The following is a 21,845-nucleotide window of genomic DNA, read 5'->3' as shown; positions in this document are numbered from 1 at the left end:
CACAATGGCCAGCCAAGTGAAGTTGATGTTTCATAATCTTCGCCTCAACATTGGTGATGTTAGTTGCAGAGAGAACTCTGTCATTGGTGGGATGAGCTTCCCATCTGATACGGAGAATTTTCCTAAGGCAGTGCTTTTGATACCACTCCAGACACTTAAGATGGCTTTGGTATGTCATCCATGTCTCTCACCCAGAAAGAAGAGTGGGGATGTCTACTGCATTGTAGACCAGGATATTTCTATCCTCGGATCTCTGTCAATAAAGACATGAGGAAGCAACTTTCCAAAGGATGCACTGGCACAATGCATGGACATGTGTACTGTCACTAGTGTGGACATACCTTCAAAAATCACATTAAGTCCAATTTCCCAAGGAGCTAAAGATGTGTCCTCATACTCATGCCAGAATGTTTCTGTTACTTTCTTTCACATACCCTGACAAAATTTGTGAGTCTGTACATTTGGCTGGTAACCAGAGGATGAATGCTAGAATAAAGGGATGCTTTGAGAGCTGCAGAGAGGTTGGTTATTTTTGCTTATCTGCTCTCTATATATGCTATTAGATTTCATTTAATTTGAATGGGTAAATAGGTGGCTCCTGTCAAGAATTATATGGATGTACAAGACTAAAGCCAGCATTGATTTATGTACTACTCTTCTAGATATGGCTAAATATAAGAACTCCTTTATTCACATTAATAAAATAGACATCTAGGGCAAAATATTCAGTTAACAGAGCTCCATTTGCACTGGGAAAATATGCATTCAATTGAGCACCTATATTTCTACATGCAATTACCCAGGTGACACATCCATTTGCATGTGTCATTAACTGTGCATGAATGCCTGGCTTCATTTATTCAAAATTTAGCCCACATGATCTCATACAGAAATCATTTCTGGAGTTGTCTTTGTAAGAAGTTGATATATAGGCCTTTTTATCACTAGTCTATTCATGCGTTTGGATGGATTATCTGTGTTAGGGCTGAGCGTCCATCAGGATGTTTTTCGTTTGGATGCCTGTTTTGGGGAGGTAGTTTGGCAGTTTATTTAATTAATTAATTTATTATTATTATTATTATTATTATTAACCCTTTTTCTCTCCTCTATTCCTTTTTTGCATTTTCTAGACTTCTGAGCCTTTTAAATAGCTATTCCATATGTGTGCAATACATTTATTATCAATTTCCATAGGTATACAAGTACATCAGGAATGAGTATGGCACTGTTGTACTTAGCAGATGTAAGCTCTCCATTCTCTGTGTATTAAATTGCATACATAAATTTGCATATTTACTCAGTTTGGTGATAAAGAATTTCACTATCTTTTTTTTATATATGTAGGGTGGCACTGCCCCCAACACATGGTAGAACCCTTAGTTATGAGCACTCAACGTTAAGGGATACATTTTTGAAAAAAACCTCCTAGTCATGGTGAATAATCCTCATCCTACCTACAGTATCTATATTTACTTTACAGGCAGTCATAACTCTATCAGTAGAACTGAGATCGATTAGAAACACAGAGTAGGAATATTTAAGACATGAGACCATATATTGTATCAAGTCCTGATCCTAATAGCTTGAGACTATTTTGTTTTACTTAATTTGTTTTCATCTAGAGCAAAATCATACCAATCCATATATAACCTCTGAAACCCAAGTTCTGGCTCTGCTCTCCAATTAACGCCTTCTCTAACAATTTATCCAGCTCCTTCTTTAGCTAATTCAAACTCTTGTTAGAGTTGAAGTCCTTGACATGTTCCATATTTCAGGATCATGTTTATAGACTCACTTATAGGTCAGTGTACTATTTAACTTCAATCCATGACCTTTTGGTTTTGACTTAGTTACTGTTTGAAAGACTGCTTAGCCATCAGTCCATTTTTTTACTCTCAGAATGTATAATACATTCCAGTAACTGTTTAGTTCTAATCACTAAAGGCAAAATCTGGCAAACCTTGTACAATACCTTAAACCAGACTAAACTCTGTTTCAGTTTGGTGACCCTGTTCTGTGTTCTTTGAATATCTGAGATATTTGTCTCTAAGACGAGGACCAAAACTAGTGCATTATTTAAAGACAAAAATTCTGAAACAGAAATAGCAGATGTGCCTTAAGACTTCTTCCTTAATTAAGATAATATCATTGATGGATTTAGTGTATTATCCATAATAAGCCTCTGGTCTTTCTTCTGGTATCTATATTGTGTTCCAATTACACTGTAAGCCCTCTGTTTATTTTGCTCCCTAGCTGCATTACCTGTAATTTTCCAGCATTTGACTGGATGATTCCTTAATAGTCACATAAGAGGCATCAGCCTAGGCCTGTTAGGTATCTAAGTGATTACACTTACTTCCAGGAAAAGTGTCAAATATTAAATAAATTAATGTATTAACATTCCAAAGGTAGAAACGCCATCAGGAAAAAAAAGGTAGGTATCTTATTGGTTTAGATTAGTTATTTTTTCTTTATGTCTGAAAAGTGGAGCAACATGAAAATCTCTTGTAAACCTCAAAAAAAAAAAAGCTTCTGAAGCAGTAACAAAAAAAGTCTAGAGAAAAAGAAACAGGATGGGTCTGGAATTAAATAACAGAGTGAAAAATTGAGAATGGCAGGAACTACAAAGTAAGAGTAAAAGGATTTTCATCAGCCCCACTCAGGAAAAAAGTTGATGATAATCAACCTAACCAGCAGTGCAAAAATAAAGTGGAATTATGGACAGCTACTAATGCACAAAGGCTATTGTCGAAGACACAGAAGTCTAAAGTAAAACATCAGAGCAATCTGAAGAGAGGTGAAATGAGCACAAAACAAGAAGCTGTTGGAACAACATTTGCAGACTGAACTATCTGGTTTTTTTGGTTTTTCAATGTATTGATTTAATTCTTCATACTGATTTCAAACAATCAAATCTATGCAATGTCACATGACATGAAGTTAGAAGACAAAGGGAAAGTACAGCACCTACTGAGAGTGCTATATCATAAGCCAGAAAATATGTCAAGACAGGAAGTGTGGCTTATCAAATATACAGGCACTGTGCTAGGTTGATGAGGTTACAACTGCATTAGAGCTGTGTGAACTGTTTGATTTAAACTATTAAAATACCCAAAACTGAGCTTTGATTCAGGCTGTGGTATGCTCAAAATTTCCTCCCATCTCTGAGCTTTGTATACATTTTTGTGAAAATCGGAGCAGCTCATTCCATTGACAACTCCTAGTAGAATGGGCCTTGATCCTGGCTGGGGCCTTTTGTTGCTACTGCAATATTAATAATGAATAAGAATCCATCTCTAAACTTTGGGTGTGATTTAATGTCTAGAGAAGACAATGATGGTTCTTTTATTGATTTCTACTGGTGTTGGATTGGGCTTTTTATCAGGCTGGTTTAAACCTAACACTGGTTAATTCAAATAGGTGATATAGCCAAAGTCACATAGGACTCTGACTGAGCATAATCTTGTGATCAGTATTGTTAGCCCAGTTTAACAAAAGCTATTTTCATTTGCTTTTTCAGAGAGAGCTAGTATTTTAGTTGAGTCCCCTGATCCACCAGAAACAGTCAGGGGGAAAACAGTTTCTCATAGCTAGTGCTGGTTGAAAATTTTCCCTCAAAACATTTTTTCAATGGAAAATTGGGTTTTCAACTAAATGAAAAAATTTGCAGCGAGGCTTTCTTTCCTCAAAAATGTTCAGTCTTTTGACAGAAAAACAAGAACTCACAAAACCTTAAAAGTCCTATTCTATTTTTCACTAAAATTTTGACAAAAAATCCTTTTTATTCATTTTGTCTACATTTTCTATGACAACACCAAATATTTTCCATTCAGCTGTCTTCTTATACCTTGAGTTTGTTTGCTTCTGGCAGGCAATGGACATGTGTGTTTTTACATTGTGAGGATCTCCTGGCTAATGGAAAGTGTCATACTATCTATAATTTGTCCCATATGATAGTTGTATCCTAGTTTTAGCAATGAGGATTTCCCTCAGATCAAAATTCTCTGGTCACCTCAGAAGTGAGGTGAAATTTCTGAATGGCAATTTGAAAATCTCACAGGGTCACTTTGCACCCAAGTCTCAAGGGGTTCTTCCCTGTGGTTATTAAGCATTTCCTGTGCTGCATTAGGATGCAGCCCTGCAAGTCATACTCTTTTAGGAGAGGATTCCTTTTCCACACGCTCTTGACCAAGCCTCCCAGTTGGGGTAGATCACAGACACCATTCCTTCACTACTTCTTTAGGAGCTGCAGGTTGCTTAATTTCCCCAGGGATGGGCACCTGAAATTTCACAAATCAGTATAAAACCTCTTAGAACCACATGGGTTGTAGTAAAACAAGATTAATTAAAAATATAGAAAAAATCAAATTAAAACAAAATAAAGGCATAGCATAACACAGCTAATTAATCTAGCTATCATTCCAGTCATTACAGGCAATAAGCAATACCTTAAATTTCTTCAAGCCATTCTCTCTACTGCTTCTATTTTTCCTAACCCATTGGCAGGACAACATATCAGAGACTTATTCTCTGGTATCAGACGTCTCATGTCACCTTCCTTCCCCCTCATTCCTGACATACATTTGAACTATACCTCCATTTTAGTCATTTATAGAGTAAAAAATGGCTATGTTATTGACCATTATAAATTGCTATGTCCATTGTTACTCCTTTCTACTCAGTACTGATGCAAGATTCCACTTTAGTATCCAATGCAAAGTCTCATCTCCAACTTTACCCTGGTACAGTCTCATGGATCATCCATTTTCTACAAACAGCTATTCATATAAAAAGAATACTTTGTCTCTTTTGAGCTTATCTGCCCAGGTACTCACCTTTGTCACGATCACAGAGCTTTCTCGGCCCCTTTGGAACACTCCGTGCACTCGCTCCTGAGATGTTGCACAATATAGCCAAATGAAATTGAGATACAGCACCTGGATAACATGTCTCCATAGCTCTTTGATTTCCCTTGCTGAAGTTTGGCATGTCTCCCTGTAAACTTCACAATGAGGGGATTTCAAAGTCCTTTTAGACAGAAGATATGTCTGTATCTTGAAGAGTGAAAGCCAAAGTAAGAACATGGAAATGACAACTTAATGAAACATTATGAAATTGACTCACCTTATTCACTTCTCATGAAATTAAAGAAAAGGACCCCTTCCTGGTATATTTTGTCTATCAATGAATATAAGTCTTCTATGGGCCATCATCAGATGCCATATAAAGGAACAATAAATGATAATGAGCACATTGTGTACTGAACACCTGAGCAGCAAGATTAGTGTCATTCAAGTTTTTTCCTCAGCCTTTCACTTTCAATTAAATATATATTTAAATGTAATTAAAATGTAATCATTCATTTTTCTAGTATAAAAAACTTTACCATCAGGCTTGAGAAAGGGTTAGCATGTGGCTAGGCTGTCCAATAAAGTGCCACCACATCTTATTAAAAGAGTGTTTTAAAACAACCTAAATGTAAACCTAACAATTACATGGATTTTTCTCAAAGTTTCTTTAGCACTTTGTTGATGGGTGTGATATAAGGAATAGAATAACACAGAGATGTGTATTTGTGCACATTATTCAGATAGGCCCTTATTTGCTCATCAAAACCTGCTGGTTTTAGATAACATGCACACCTGTAATGAAAGTTGATAGTTGATACCTGTCATGAAAACTGATAGCTGATATTCAGTCTACAAATATAAGAAACAACTCAGTTGAGAAATTTTCTATCAGAAATGGGAAACAACAGCTATCAAATGTTGACTAAATGTTACAGACTCATACATATGTGGTTAATGGGCTTTTGAGCTTTTCTTTCCCATTAGGCACCATGGAGATGATATTTCTTCTCCATGTCCCTAACTGGTATAAAACATCACAATCTATTCCAGCAGTCAAATTTAGAAGCATTAAACCCTGATTACATGTATTTATTAGGGTCATGAGACGAACATACTTATTCTACAGTTAAAAAGGTTGGGGTGGATCAAAACAAACAGCATTTATCCAATTAACAGAATCACTTTCTCAGTTGTACAATACACATACAGCTGATTTTTGGTATAAAATTTCAAGGGGCAGATGTTCATGCTTTTCTGCAGTTTAGTAGCACCTTACTCCACAAGTAGTTCCATTTACTTCAATCCAACGCCTCGTGGAGTATGTTACTTTTCAGTATGAGTAAGTAAATCTGGGCCAAATTAAATTGCAGATAAGAGCTTTTCACACTGTGACAACTGCTTCATTAAATACATATTTGAAGTAGTATGGGGGAACTCTGGGTCAGGTTATGACCCTATGCCATCCAGAGCAAATGTCTTTTTATATACAAATCTTGTTATGTTAGATTCCTGAACTCTATTCACTTTGGTAACTGCCAGCCTGTTTACATAATTGATCATGGGAGCTGCCCTTGGGATCCCAGTGACTGTCAATTATGGGTTTTTTTCTGAATGCTACAGCATGTAGATAGCTACAGGCAAAGACAGATGACATTGCTGCTTTAGGGTGACAGGATTTGAAAAGCATAAGAAATCCTTCTGGAAGCCAGAGCGGAATATACAGAAGTAAATCTCTCTTTACATCAGCAATATAATATTTAGCTCTCTGATAGCACTGTAAAGAAGTTTCCTCTTAGATGAAACAATCTGCTGCAGTTAACAATGTTCATTTAGCCTTTGGAAACTGACAGGTATTTTTCATGAAAAGCTTGCAAAGCTTTTTGTTTTTGAATGGCAAAACTAGCAAACAAAAATGATTCTCACAGTCACTTCAAATTAGTGGGCATTAATATTACCTATTTAATTATTTTCTTCTGCTGGTTTCTCTTGCATCATTTCATGTATGGAACAAGGGGAGCTGGACCGTGGAAAATATCACCATCCTCGTGATCTCACATCTCTCTTAATAGTTACTGCAATGATAACATGCCTCTTTTTCCACCCAGGGACTGTCATATTCAGATTTAAACTCATAGTGAGTGCAGATAGCAGCAACATTGTATATTCATATGTAAACCATAATTCAGCCGTGTTGCACGTGACTGGGATGATTATGTGACTTATCCTCTTCATCCACAGAATGCCACATTAAAATTTAAACCAAGATTTATCACTGACTGCAGGCTCTCCAGGCTCAGTGGAAATCAGCAGGTACACAGATTTGGGAGCAGAGGGTATTAGCAAAAGCTTAAGTTTTCAAAATAGCTGTTTAATACAAAAAGGAAAAGTTGGAGCAAGTGCATGCATAAAGCATGAAATATTAGCACTTCATCTCTAGTTTACAAGCAGTGATACAGTTAATTATTGCTGGCGGTATGCTTGAGCACAACTATAGATAGGTACAGTAAACGGAGGAGCTAATAAATGAAAAGCAATACATGGATAATAAAATAAAAAGAAATAAACAAAAAGAAAGAGATTGAACCTGAATTCTTTATATGGGCAAACATTCCACTGCTGTTAATGGCAATTTTGATCAATTTTGCTTAATACTTGTTTTATAATAAATGAAATAAATGTTCTATTCCTGTCATCATTTCATGTGTATAATGTGCTGTGCTGTTCTAATAAGCAAAGGTGGCCAAGGTATCAGGAACAACTTTCTAAGCTATGAAAAAAATAATACACTTAAAGGTATATGCCAACATTTTCACAATTAGAAGCCGAAAGTTAGGCTTCTAAATCAACCATTAGACACCTACACAACTGGCCTATGCTCAGAAGAGCTTTAATTCTCTAACTACCAATAGTAGTAGCTCCTCAATACAGATCATACAAGCTAACTTTTTGTTTTCTTTATTTTCTCTTAGATTATAGCATGTCAGTTCTTTTCTATCTCTTCAGATATGGTCCAATGCACAAAATCCTTTTATGGTTTTTTTGCAGGAAAAAAAAACTTATTGGAAAAAAAACCCTCTCAAAATGTGTCCCTTTTTGACAATGATGAAAATCCAGCTGCATTTATTTAAGTGTCTAAACATTTATTTTAGTGACCTAACTTTTGGCTTCTTGGTTTGAAAATGTGGATGAATAATAATGTTAATGTAGAAGGTGCTGTTTTCTCACCAGTGTATTGCCTATGAAATGCTTCCCCTTCCATAGCCTCAGAGGTGGTGAGGTTTGTTGGGCCGGCAGATGAAAGCAAACCCTTGGCTACTATACAGAATGTGCACACACACTCTTCTTGTGGGCATTCAGTCTCTTCATGGGCTTGAGGAGGGGGGGGTCTCTGTGGCTGATTGGTTGGACAGACGGGTACAGTATAAGTCTATTGGCTTTCAAGGACCCAAAGGGAGGGCTTATATAAGCCCATCCCCCTACCTCGGAGAAGGGGTGCCATTCTGCATTGGAAAGGAAAGTCTCCCCCTTTCCCCTTTGGGATCAGAGTAGGATTAGATTTGGGGGCCTTGTTGTAGGCATCACGCCCATTCCCTTTTTTGTGGTGGGAAAGAATTTTTCCTCGCTGCCAGATTTGCCTGAGTGGGTTGGGAGTTTTTCACCTTCCCCTTAGCAGCCCAGGCACCTGGGGGGAAGGTTACATTGTAAAATTCATTTTGTCACAACTTGGCAGGTGTACAATAAGTCCCTTCAATAAGGGATCCAGTTTCCTGATAAACTGGAACTGGAAGCAGATTAGGAGGATGCATCTCCTAAAAAAGTTGGGGAATGGGATTGGTATACTGACTGGTATAGTGAGGGGGTGGGGGACCTCTCCCCAAACCCCTTAACCCTCAACCACAGTGGGAGCCCAGTAATGATGCTGGGACTAGTTAATGGGGTGGGGTGTTGATGGGCACTGCCAGACAGAACGGATCACAAAGGAAAAGTGACCTGCACTGAATGAGTTATTACCAGATAGTTCCCAGCTGTGGCATAGTTAAATCACATTTCTGCTGTCTTTTTTTCCTGCAGGGTCCACTTCTGTGTATTAGAATGTGTAATTCTGAACATCTATAATTATTTGAATATACTAACCTATTTATTAATTCAAAAAAGAGTAATGTACTGGCATTATGCTCTCTTGATCCAAAACCCAATAAAGCCAATGGGCATCTTTCTATTGACTTCAGTTAGCTTTGGATAAGGCCCTAAGTCCTCACATTGAGGATGAAAGTCACTCATTAGAGAAGGGCATTAGAGAACCCCATTGCAGGGGCACATGTATGTCAGCCATGCAGGGGTGACTTGTGCACCATCTGCATGTTAGGGAAGTGGGCTCTCTGCCAGTATGGTGGGGAACACCATGGGCAGGACAATATCAGCAGGCTTGTGCAGATCCTGAAGCTTAGAATCCCCCATAGAGATGAGCAAGGACTGCTATTCTAAGCCAAGGGCAAGTCACAACATGCTACAAAGTGGTTGCACTGCAGACCTCAGGGCGTGGATTTCATCCCCACCAACCGGTACTTAGCGCCTGGCACAAAGTTCAAATACTCATACTGCATGCAGAAGTGATGTGAATTTCACCTACTGCGTACATAGCCATACATATACTTTTAGTAAACTAGAGCACCAGATTTCCAAGAAGATTGACATCAGACCCAGTGTGAGGAAAAAGAACTAGGTGGCCTTCTTTATGGCAGCCAAAGTAACACTGAAGGCCCAAATTCAGGCCCTCTGACAGAAGCTGACTATACAGACGGCCTTTACATAGAACAGTACAGGCCAGGGCCTGAACAAAACTAAGCTTCACAATTCCCTGCCAAATACGGACATGGGCTATGACCAGAGGAGGGAGGGGAAGGAAGCAATGCAATAGGCCTTAGCAACAGAATAACTGCTTGTTTATGAAACATAATAACCGCCTATATGAAGAAATTGCTTCTAGTAAAGGTCAACTTCCCCTATAGTTCCAGCTATCTGCCAACCAGCCAATCATATATCATCTTTGGGCATCCCGTAATAAACCCCTATGCCCTTAACCATAGAACCCCGGAAAAAATAGTATGTACCCTGACGAGAACAACACTCCAACTGGTGCCAAGTACCACCCATGTCGGAAACCACCAAGAACCCCCCCCCCCACCCAATAGGCACCCAATTCTCGTAAATAATGAGGGAGCTACCGGGAAAAAGGGACAGACCCCTACTCTTATTTTCGCATAAATGACGTATTATTTGTACTATGCTTGCGGTTTGATGGAATAAAGGCAGCCTGCGTGCTGTGCTAGGTGTGGTAGTTTTCGGACTGCTACCCCAACGCGTTGGTATGTTTTGCAATAAACTGGCCTCAGGCTTGAGTCTGTGAACTAAAATCATTGCGTGGGTGATTTTTTCCATGACACCAGTAAGTTATAGTATTCCACAGTATACTTTTAATTATTCTTCCTTTGAACATATTATCATCTGGGGGTACACGTGGCATCTTATTTAATAAATAAATAGCAAGTGCTTGGATTTTTTATTTTAATTAAATATCAAGTGACAGTCCAGTATTTGTAGCACTTATTACGATTTAATGGTGTTAAACCACAGCCAAATCCAAGGAAATTCTATCATTGGATAAGTCCTGAGAGGACAGAGGATCTTCTAAAGGAAACTCGGACGAAAAATAAGTATTTGAACATCAAAGACGTGTTATTTATTTTATATTCTAGGAGAGTGGAAAATTGACTTCTTAAGCATATATAATAGAATGACTTTCTTTTTATGATATTTATTCAGAATCTTCTTCTGCAACTGGAAATTGTACTAAGGTAAAAAGACATTTCTGTTTGGATATTATAAATGTCTATATTTTCTCTGTGCCAAAAAAAGAAAATCTCTCTCTTTTTCCATTGCAGCCTTTTCCTTTCTCAACAGAATACTAACTACCTACATTAATTAAGTGAATTATACAATTTCTGTTCAAGCATTGGCAAGTCTTGTAATATGCTAAACCTTCGATGAGGCCCATCAACTTTGATTGCTATGTAACAGTGTAGTTTTTCCCCTGGTAGCAAATTAGTTTTATTCACATAGTCACCTTTCATTCATGCAGCTAGAAATGAGTAAAACATGTATTTGAACCCATTCGAAGGCTGAAGGGCAGATAACTGGAAATAAACACTGTTCATCAGTTCAATATCTCCAATTTAGTTAATGGGCTGCTGTTTAAAGAGCTGGAGCAGCATCAGTGCTGAATGTGTGGGTTTTTTTAATTAATTGTCTGTAATTTTAAACCTTTCAGTCCATAATTAAAGAGTTTGCATCTATATGCTAATTTACAATGTATAGTTTAACATTTCTACCCAGTTAGAATTTGGTTGCATTTCACTTGTCATCTGAATAAACCACTGTAGCTATCGGACAATTGAAAACTAACAACAGAAAACTCCATGCTTAGTATTTTCAGTCAGCGTTCACTCTTGCAAGGTGCTGAGAACACCTTCAAAGTGATGAGCAACCTCATTGCCCAATGAAATCTTGCTCAATTCCTCACAAGGAAGTCACCCACATGAAGAGAGCCAGCATGACCTACTTTAAAGCCCTCTTAAAGACTTCAATGAGGCATTAGTCTTGAGCTGGTGCTCCAGGGGTGAATTTTATCCAAGAGTGCTCAGCACTGGGCAGGATTGAGCACAGAGAAAGGTCTTTTCATCTCTCTGAGTGTATGATTCAGTAAATGGTGTAGCTCATTTCAATTGATTTATTGATTTTTACAGTGATAGTGCAAAGGATACACAGCTATTAGAGCATTTCCTTTAAAGTTGTTGTTGCCTTTGCTGATCTGGGGGATTTGCAGAACCATTATTTGTGCAATCTTTGCAGCTGGTGACTGTGCCTGGGTGCCAGAGGAGCTGAGCTAACAATAAGCGGAGGACATTGTTGCTGCCCTTAGAAAGAGCCACAGACCTGCAGATAAGGCCAAACTAGAGCTGATTTTTCCAAGGCTGCTAGGAAAGAAAAGCAGCCCTAGAGGAGAGAAGGCTGGAGTAGCAGAGCAGGTCAGAAAAAACTGGGAGTGAGAATGAATCAGAGTCGATCTGAGGGGGGACTTTTTAAAAGGAAGTTGGGAAGGAAAAACAAGAGAGGATGACACGTTTGAAACTCTGGGGGAAAGACAGAGGGGAAAATATTCAGGATCCATTTTAAAAGTGTAGAGATTACGAAAACTCTGCAAAGAGAGATTTTAACTAAACACCACCATAGAGGACCAGATGTGTTGCTGGGATAAAACGTATGCTACTAAGACCAGAGTATCAAAGGGCAATAGTATCAGGATCCACCACCATGACTAAACGCCACCAAGGCCAAAAGCCAGGAGCAGCTATTTACTGTGTGCCTGTTAAAATGCAAGTCCAAGGTGGTTATTTCATTATAGCCATTATATCTGTATGTGAATAGAAAGTTAACTTCAGGACAGCCAGAGGAACTCAGTTATCCTGAAAGCTGATACATGGTCTTTCCTGTGAAATTAATGGGAGCTTCTTCTATATAGTAACAAATTTTCAGAAATACTGTATTTTGTGGACATTTCCTGTAATAGTTAATAAGCATTGGATGGTAGCAAAATAATGCAATTGTTTTACCTGTGTCGTGTATGGGAGTTGACTGCAGTGTAATTTTGATTAGAATACACTTTACCTCAAAGTGCAATAGCTTCACTCAGCCTCATCTCAGCCTCTAAAGCTGCAGGCGTACATTTTGCATGCCAATGTAAAGCATTCAAATTATAGATCCTGATCCTGCAACCAGATCCATGCAGAAGTCTGAGGCAGCCCCTGCGTACCCCCACTGATGTCAATAGGGTTTTGCAGGCGAACACGGGGCTGCCTGTATCAAACTGATGCATTATCAGGGTCATAGGTAGCACAACCTCTACCTTGTGTTTTGTGGGAGGGGTTTTAAATAGGGCCTTAATTTAGCCAGCTACTTAAGCTCAGGTCTAACTTCAAGCACACCAGTAGCCCTGTTGATTCAATGGGACTATTCACATGCTTAGGGTTAGCCGTGTGACTAAGTACCATTTTTGAATCAGGACGTACATTAGCTTTGTCTAGCCAACAGGTAGGCCATGTATCATCTGCCAGACATAGTTTGGCTGTGTAAACTGCCATGTAAGAAAAGCTCAAATTAAACAGACCAAAATGAAAAATGAACACTGCACCGCCGATCCACACTCGCTAGCAACTCTCAAAGAACAGTGCCTCTGTGAAACACAGTACTTGGGTGCTGATTCTTGTAATGTTGTCCACAGAAATTCCAGACAAATACAGGTGTGGACATCAAAAGGGCAACATTTACAACTTTGTGATTTCTAAAAGATACAGCATTAGTGGCATAATATTTTGCTAGACTAAGGAGAAAATTAAAATGTTAAAATTACAATGTATAAAATAAAGCAGAAATAACATGAGACCAAAAAAACCCTAATTAACGCAAGATGTTGTTATTGTGTGTGAATCTCATGCCTATCTTATTCCCATCCTTTGGCAGTTCTTCTCTCACCCTGTGACACTTCTGGAGAAATACAAGGGTGCGGGAAGATTGGGGTGTAAAATTAAGCCCTAATTCAGATCCTAGATAGGGGATGCAGTGCAGCCTGGCCTTCCCTCTCCTCCCCCCCCCCCCCCCTGACATTATGGCGTGGAATGGTATTCACAGCCTATGTACAGTTTATTATGGTAACTGAAGTTTATAAATATGACTCCTGTTGCCTTTCTTCACAACTACCCCTATGTGGGGTGATGCATGGACCTCATCTGCCATGCACAAAGGGCACAGGCTCCTCCTTGTAGCCCCCTTGCATAAGGCCCTCTACAACAAGGTGAATTCACCCTTTGACTGTAAACTCTTCCATGCATACTTCTAGTAATGGATTATCTGTGGTCAGGAGCATTGTAGGTTTAATATTGATAAGGAACACATTTGAGAGGAACAAGTTCAAAAATATTATAGTTGCATATCACATAACTATTTGGTGCAGCATCTCATCCAAGACGTGGGATTATTTGCTATAAAGGAAAGACTCTTTTCCCTCAAGCCCACTCAGCACAGGCAGGCAAGCCTTCTGTGATTTGAGAGATTTTAATAGCTTTATCTCTGCCCCTCGGACCAAGACACCTCTGCCCTCATGCATAAAGCAAGCTGGGAAACATTAACCTCTGCTCTGATATCTCAAGCAACAATAGATAAACACAGAATGCAAAATAAGAGAACCCTTGCTTAATACAGAGAGGTGAAAACTGATGAATATTTGCTGGGGGAGGGGAACCATAATTCAGGCTCACAAACAATAATTCCTCCACACATTATCCCACTTTTCCTTATTTTGTGTTACCTCAGCATCACCATGCCTAAGTTTTAGGTGCCTAGAAAATCACTGGAATTCACAAAGCCTGAGTTAGGTGCCCACACACCATATACAATGAATGGGGCACCTGACAATGGGAATCACGAAAACCAGCATGCTAGGCAGCTCCCCGCCTCAGCGAGCCAATGGGAGGGGTGTGTCCTAAGCCCCATCCATCTCAGGGAGTTAGGCAACTAAGCCTGAGCTGCAGGGAGGCTCCTCTCTGCGTGGGATTTTCTGTAGCAAACCCTCTCTTGGAAATAGGCACCTATGCTGTTTTTGTGAGGACAACAACCTCCCTCGTAAGTTTAGCCTAGTGATTAGGGAAATATCCTGGGATGTGGGGGGAAAAAAACAGTTCAGGTCCCCCATCTGCCTGAGAGGGAGAAGAGATTTGAACTGGGCTCTGCCACCTCTCAGGTAAGTGCCCAAGAGGCTAGGCCGCTCACCTGAGAGGTGGCCGATCCCTATTCAAATCCCTTCTTCCTCTTACACAGAGGTAGGGGACTTGGACTAGGGGTCTGCTATGTCCCAGATGAGTACCTTAAACACTGAGCTAAAAGTTATGAGGCGGGAGCTCCGCATGCCTGCTGTTTTGTGTGGGTTTGCCTACGGGAGCCAGATCCATTAGGTGAGCTCTGAGCTTGCTTAGTGGATCAGGCCCTGCAGGAGATAGGCGGAAGAATACCTCTCTTTCCCTGGATCATGCATCAGTCTGGGTTTAGCATCTGGATGCCTAGAGTGAGGCAGCAGTCTACATGCGCAGAGGCAGAGCCATAGGCACCTAGGGAATTTTTCCTGAAAAAATTTAGACACCTATAGGGTTCTGCGGCAGCTGAGTGGGGGTTTTGTGAATCCCAGTGAGGGCCTGATTCTAGGATTTATGTACCTAAAGTGGCACTTAGGCACCTAAGTTTTTTTATGAATCTACCCCTATGTGATCCTTAACATAGACTGGGGTTTTTGGTTCTTTGAACTCTTGCTCTTTCCTATATAGTATGTTCCTAAGATGCTTTTTCTCATCTCCACAATGTGATGTAATCTATCTGACGAACACATATGGTCCAGGGCAGAATTTAAACATTTATGTGAAAAGGAGAGATTAGTTTGGGGTGAAAAGAAAAACTGATTTTAAAATCAGTCTCTCCTTGGATACTCTCAGGAAGGGAAAAAACCTGTCACTTAAGTATGTAATTAATTCTTGCAGGAAAAACCTGAGAGAGCAAAACTCGTTTTCGAGACAGACACCTTAATTTGCCTGCTCTGATGGGTTCAAATGGAAGCTCAATGATTCCTCTGAGTAATATGAAAAGGTCCCAAGAATGAGCTGGCAGATGGTTGGGGGGGGGGGGGGGGAAGGGCTTACGTTTTTAATTCCTTAGACAGAGCTCTGAGTTATTTTTTGGTAACTTGCCTTGTAAAATTCCAGTCATATGAAAAGCTAGTATAGTCTCCAAGTATACTGTGGCGGGTTCAGATGAGAGTGATCTGACACTTCTAATTACAAAGTGTGGCTCTATAATATGTTTTTTAGTCTACTTTGTCTTACAAGGCAGAAGCAATTTAAATTACTACTATTTAAAGGACCAAATATTGTTAGTTTTCTTCATAGCTGAAAACATTCAAGGAGCATTTACATTCAAGGAGTGCTAATTAAGTGTCCACTTTTCTCTTGGGGAGTCAGTTCATATCCAATAAGGCTGATTTAAAAAAAGAAGAGATTTGAACTCTAGCCCAATTAGTCCTTCAAAGCCTCAGGTGTGAAATGGATTTTAAAAGTTATAACAGAATGGGAATGCAATTCCCCTTGCTTACACATTTTTCAGGAGAACTGTTTGTGAAGATCACTGCCTGGCCTTTAATGTATCTAGTGACCCTTTGGAGTTCTGGCAGCAGGAGGAAATCTTGATAATTGTTGAAATAAAGTTCAAGGAATGTCTAAAGGTTTAAAAGCAGAGCTTTCTATCATAGTCAGAATGCTGTCAGTCTTTGTGAGCGCTTTTATGTTAAGTTTTGCCTTTTTCTATTTTTATTTTTGATGGTTCTTTCCCTTTGGAGACTTAACAGCCTTCTTTGCACTGAGACTGAAACCCTCGGAAGAGCCATCCTAACTCCTGGGCTTCAGCATCTATGATGTTAGCATAGACCCTGCTGGACATTCCCAGGGAATAGTTTGCCATTGTAAAGTCATGTTTAGAGTCTTGTCAATAGTACCACGGTCACACATTAAAATAATGTCTTGTTCATTGGTAAATGACAAGAGATTTCATTTTCCGCAAAAACGTATACTCTGAAACAGGAGCTTGGTACTTATGTGTCTTTGCCTGGGCATCAGTACCATGCTTACTGCACCAAAGTGGTTCCGCATTCCAGGTGCAACGTCTGACTTTGCAGAAGCAACTTTTCTAACCATTACTAGTTCTACTCAACTGGCAAACAAGTTTTGTGTCAAAGCTTTATTTTCCAAAGAATCCTTACAGCAGTTAATAATTTCTTAATGAAAGATACTATACCTAGCGATTCCAGGATTGGCTACAAATGTCTGCTGAAAGACTAAGACATTGGTATAACAAAAGGCTAGGAATCTGACATGTGACCAGACTCTGCCCCAATCCCTTTGATCTCCATCAGCTGTATTCTTATGGTATAAGCGATCATGATTATAATTATATTAATAGTTTGCATTTATATAGCATTTTTCATCTACATGTCTCAAAGCACTTTACAATAATTCCTTACCTTTGTTTGAGATTAAAATTTATTCATGATTGTGAGGTGCACAGATACAATGGTTATGAGGGCTGGGTACATCTATCTAGCTCCATTTTACAAATTGGGGTAACTAAGTGGTTGAGACTAAAATTTTCAAACTCTAGTGAGCCGACCATCACTTGAAACATATCTGCTGACAGACTTTTCCTATACTGTGGTTGAAAGCAACCATTAGACACGAATATAGATAATGAGAACATCCGCATTTACATTAGAAAGGATCAAAAATAAATAAGGGAGTTAAACGTTCATGCTGCAAGGCATATGACTAACATTACCAGAGGTTGGGAAGAAACTTCCCCTATGGGCAAGTTATTCCATAGTTGTTCGTGATAGGGAACATCAGGTACTGACCACAATCTGAACCAGTGAGTTAATTCATTCCTATGTCACTTTCAGGAGCTAAATTCATAATGAAGGGCTGAATGAGAGAAAAAAGGAAATACATTTCTTTAATTATAGTCGCGTGAAAAGCAGGTTCAAGTAGTATATGCAGTTCTTAGATCTTTAGGCATCAAAGCACTCCAGAATGATTTGGTAATAATTTGTATGATGAGCTCCTGTAATAATCAACTGTGTAAGGCTATGGGGAATGTTAAAAACAAATTTCTGTCAATTGCTTCATTTATTAATTGAAGTATATTTAAGAAAGATCCTTTCTGAAGTATATTTAAGGTGATCTATAGCAGCCCCCAAAGGATGTACAATTCAATTTTAAAGTCAATTAGAAAAATATGGGGCAAAGTTAGATGTTTAAATAAAATGCTGAGCCATCTGTGACTGGGTTAAAGATGAGAATGCATAATGTGCAGTTGCAGCATGACTTCAACTAGTTAGCCGAAATTGAAATGTTTTCTCAGCCCTCAGGTTTTTTTCAACTGTATTATTAAAACAGCCTGATATTTGGAAGAGGGGGTTACTTACTGTAACTGGAGGTTCTTTGAGATGTGTAGTCCCTATCTGGATTCTAAATGTGGGTGCGCATGCGCACCATGCGCTGGAGCTGGAACTGTTCATGGTAGTATCCATTGACCCACACTTGCATCATGTGTTGACCACATGGTGCGTCCAAGGCTTTAAGAGGCTGTGCGGGTCGACGCCTCTCCAGTTCGGTCATACCAGGAAGTAAAAGAGTCCAGAGCAGAGGGGAAGGAGGCGGGATTAGAATCCAGATCGGGACCACATATCTCAAAGAACCTCCAGCTACAGTAAATAACCTCCTCTTCTTCTTCGAGTGATGGCCCCTATGTGGATTCCAAACATGGGAGAGTAGCAAGCAGTGTTCAGTGCAGAGGTAGGTGCAAGGGCTCTCAAGAAGACATACTCTGAAGGACCGCCTGACCAACTGCCGCATCCATCGCTGTGGCAGGGGTGATGGCATAGTGGGCGGAAAAGGTGGACAGAGGATCAAGTGGCTGCCCTAAAAATGTCTTGCCATGGAACAGCCGCAAGAAAGGCCGAAGTTGCAGCATATGCTCACATAGAGTAGGCTGCGACTCCCAGAGGGGGGGAACACGGGAGAGTGTATAGCAGTCCACGAAACAATGAGCGATCCACTTAGAGAGTCACTGAGAAGAGAGGGTGCGACCCCGGCAGCTCTCCGCGATGAAGACTCAGTGAAGGTAAAAGGCTAACACCCGGCAAACATTGAGAGTGTGAAATGTGTGCTCTTGGCTGGAGGTGTGCAGTTTTGGGTAGAAGATCGGGAGGTATTCACACTGGTTGAGGGGAAATGGGGAGGCCACCTTGGGGAGAAATTTGGGATGAAGACACAGGGAGACCTTGTCCTTGTGGAAGACAGTAAATGGTGGGTCCGCCATCGTGGCCGCCAGTTCGCTAACTCACCATGTTGAGGTGACAGCAACCAAAAAGATCACTTTCATGGAAAGGTGGATGAGGGGCAGGTTGCAAGTGGTTCAAATGGCAGTTTAGTGAGGGTAGAGAGGACAAGATTCAGGTCCCAAGAGGGAATAGGTTTCCTCATGGAAGGGAAGACATTGAGAAGACCACAAAGGAAGCTGGAGGTAGTCGGGTGGGTGAAGATGGAAAAGCCATCCCCAGGGGGAAGGAAGGCACTGAGAGCCACCAGGTGGATGTAGACAGAGGAATGGGTGAGGCCCAACTGGCAGAAGTGGAGGAGGTAGTCCAGAAGGACGGGAATGGAGATGGAGTCCACAGGTTGTTGGTGATGGAGTGCCCAAGTGATGAAGCGGCACCATTTAGCTTAGTAACATGCCCTAGTGGACAGACCTCTGCTATGGTAAGGATGTCGTGGACAGGGGCAGAGCATTCCCTGTCTACAAGTGAGCCCCATCCAAATACCAAGGTATGAGATGGAGAGGACTCAGGTTGCGCCTGTATGAGGAGATCTGGAAGCACTGGGAGGCGGATCGGAGGGCGAGCGAAGAGGTGAAGGAGATCTGTATACCAGTACTGGTGAGGCCAAGAGAGGGCTATGAGAATAATCATCATCCAGTCGCACCACACCTTGCACAGAACTCGGGGAAGCAGAGGGATGGACAGAAAGGCATAGTGGAGTTTGGTGGTCCAGGGACGGAGAAGAGCATTGCCTTGGGAACCTGGGCCCCCTAGAGCAAAAGAGAGGAAGTTTGTGGTTCTCTGGCATCGCAAAGAGGTCCTAACGCGGCATACCCCACAGGCAAAAAATGGACTGGAGAGTGGGGTCGTGGCACTTCCACTTGTGGTAGGCATGGAAGAAGTGGCTGAGCATGTCCGCCAGTGAGTTGCTGGTGCTTGGAAGATGGACAGTGTGTAGGGCGGCCCTGTGCCAGAGGAACCATTACAAAGGAGGACGGCATCTGTGCAAAGGGAGGGGGATCTGGCCCCGCCCTGCTTGTAGATATATATAACCACCGTCATGTTGTACGACACCAGTTAAATATGGCAGGATTAGGTGAAAAGCAGGAAGGTCCAGCAGGCAAGGTGGATGGCCTGTAGCTCCAAGATGTTGATGTGTATCCGCACTTCCCTGGGCGACCAGAGGCCCTGAGCTGTGTGGCCATCCAAATGACTGCCCCATCTGATGAGTAAGGCATCTGTTGTGATGGGGATTTTGGGGGCAATAAGGGAGGTGAGGACAGAGTGAGGAATCAAGATCGGTTTGTCTAGGTGGTCGGACTGGAGATCATAGACAGAGCAGAGACACAGCTGGAGACAATGCATATGAAGACGGACATATGGTGTGACAGAGATGCAGGCCGCCATATGGCCCAGGAGGGAAAGGAACCAATGGATGCACGTATGTGGATGACAGCAGAGCTGTACAATGAGAGTAGCGAGGTCGACGGAAGCTGTCCGAGGGAAGAAATGCGCGTGCCACAACAGAGTCCAGGTGAGCCTCCTAGGAAAGTTACTGTGCGGGTAGGAACGAGGACTGATTTCTCCACATTGATGCAGATCCCTAAGCTGTCGAGGAGGGCACAGAGGGTCTGTATTGTGTTAAGGAGGCAGGCACGGGATGGGGCCATAGGGAGCCAATCGTCCAGATAGGGAATAACAAAGTGACCCAGGCGCTGCATGTAGGATACCACAATGGCAAAAACCTTCATGAAGACATGTGGAGTGGTGGCAATTACACAGAAAAGGACCCGGAATTGATAGTGGAAATGTCCCACCGTGAAACAGAGGAACTTGTGATGGATGACTATATGGAAATACGTATCCTTCATAGCAAGAGCCACAAACTAAGCTCCATGGGGAAGAGATGGAATAATAAGGGGGAGCATACAGAAATGTGGATGGTTTAATTGTGGATGAATTTGTTCAACGACAAGCGATCCAGAATGGGGCAATGACCACCCATGAGTAAATAAGGGGAGTAGAAACCTTGGCCACGGTAGCATCACGGGACATGTTCTATGGCACATGTTCTATGGCACCCTTTCGGAGGAGGGCAGCCACTTCCTCCCATATGAGGTGGCATTAGGAAGGATCTGGAGGGCGCGCAGTAGGAGGGAAGGAGAGGAATTCAATGAGGTACCCATGGTGAACAATGTTGAGCATCCAGCTATTGGTGGTGATCTTGCCCCAGTGGTGGGCAAAGAGGGAGGACAAGATGACTCCCAAAGATGATCTGTAGTGTGACCGGAGGGATGGAAGAAGGTTTGAAGGTCTCAAGCAAAGAGTCAAAAAGACTGCTTAGACAGACATAGTGGAAAGGTGGAGTCAATGGAGGTAGTAGTAGAGGTGTAATGGGGGTGCTGAGAGTGTAGTTGGTGGCAGGACAATTCAGGTGGACGTTGAGGGTAGGGCTGGTAGGCAAATCGACCATTGCTGTCTGAGGGCAGGAGCTGGTATATAGATGCCTAGCAACTGGAAGGTGTCATGGGAGTCCTTGAAGGAGTGGAAGGATTTATCAGTCTCATCACTGAACAACTGATGGTTGTCAAGAGTACCTCCGTTGGAAGCCCGCTGGACTGAAGAGTGGTGGCAGAGCGCTACCCCAGATGTTAGGTGGGATGTAGTGTCAGCAGCATCAATAGAGCATAGAGAGCCATCTTGGCAACCAACTTGCCTTCGTGTAGGAGATCCTGTTGCTTCTCCGGAGGACGGAAGGCTTGGAAGTCTGCTACTTAGAGTAGGAAAGGAAGTCGTACTTGGCCAAGATGGCCTGATAGCTAGCAATGTGGAACTGCAGGCCTGCAGATAAATAGACTTTGTGTCCTAGAAGATCCAGCTTCTTTGCAGCCCAGTCAGGAGGTGTGGCTCGGAAATGTTGCTGGAGGGCACGCTCAGTGGCCACATTTACCACAAGGGAGTTAGGCAGCGGG

Source organism: Emys orbicularis, chromosome 1, assembly GCF_028017835.1.
Source record: "Emys orbicularis isolate rEmyOrb1 chromosome 1, rEmyOrb1.hap1, whole genome shotgun sequence".
NCBI lineage: Eukaryota > Metazoa > Chordata > Testudines > Emydidae > Emys > Emys orbicularis.
Note: the sequence above shows the minus strand (reverse complement) of the source record.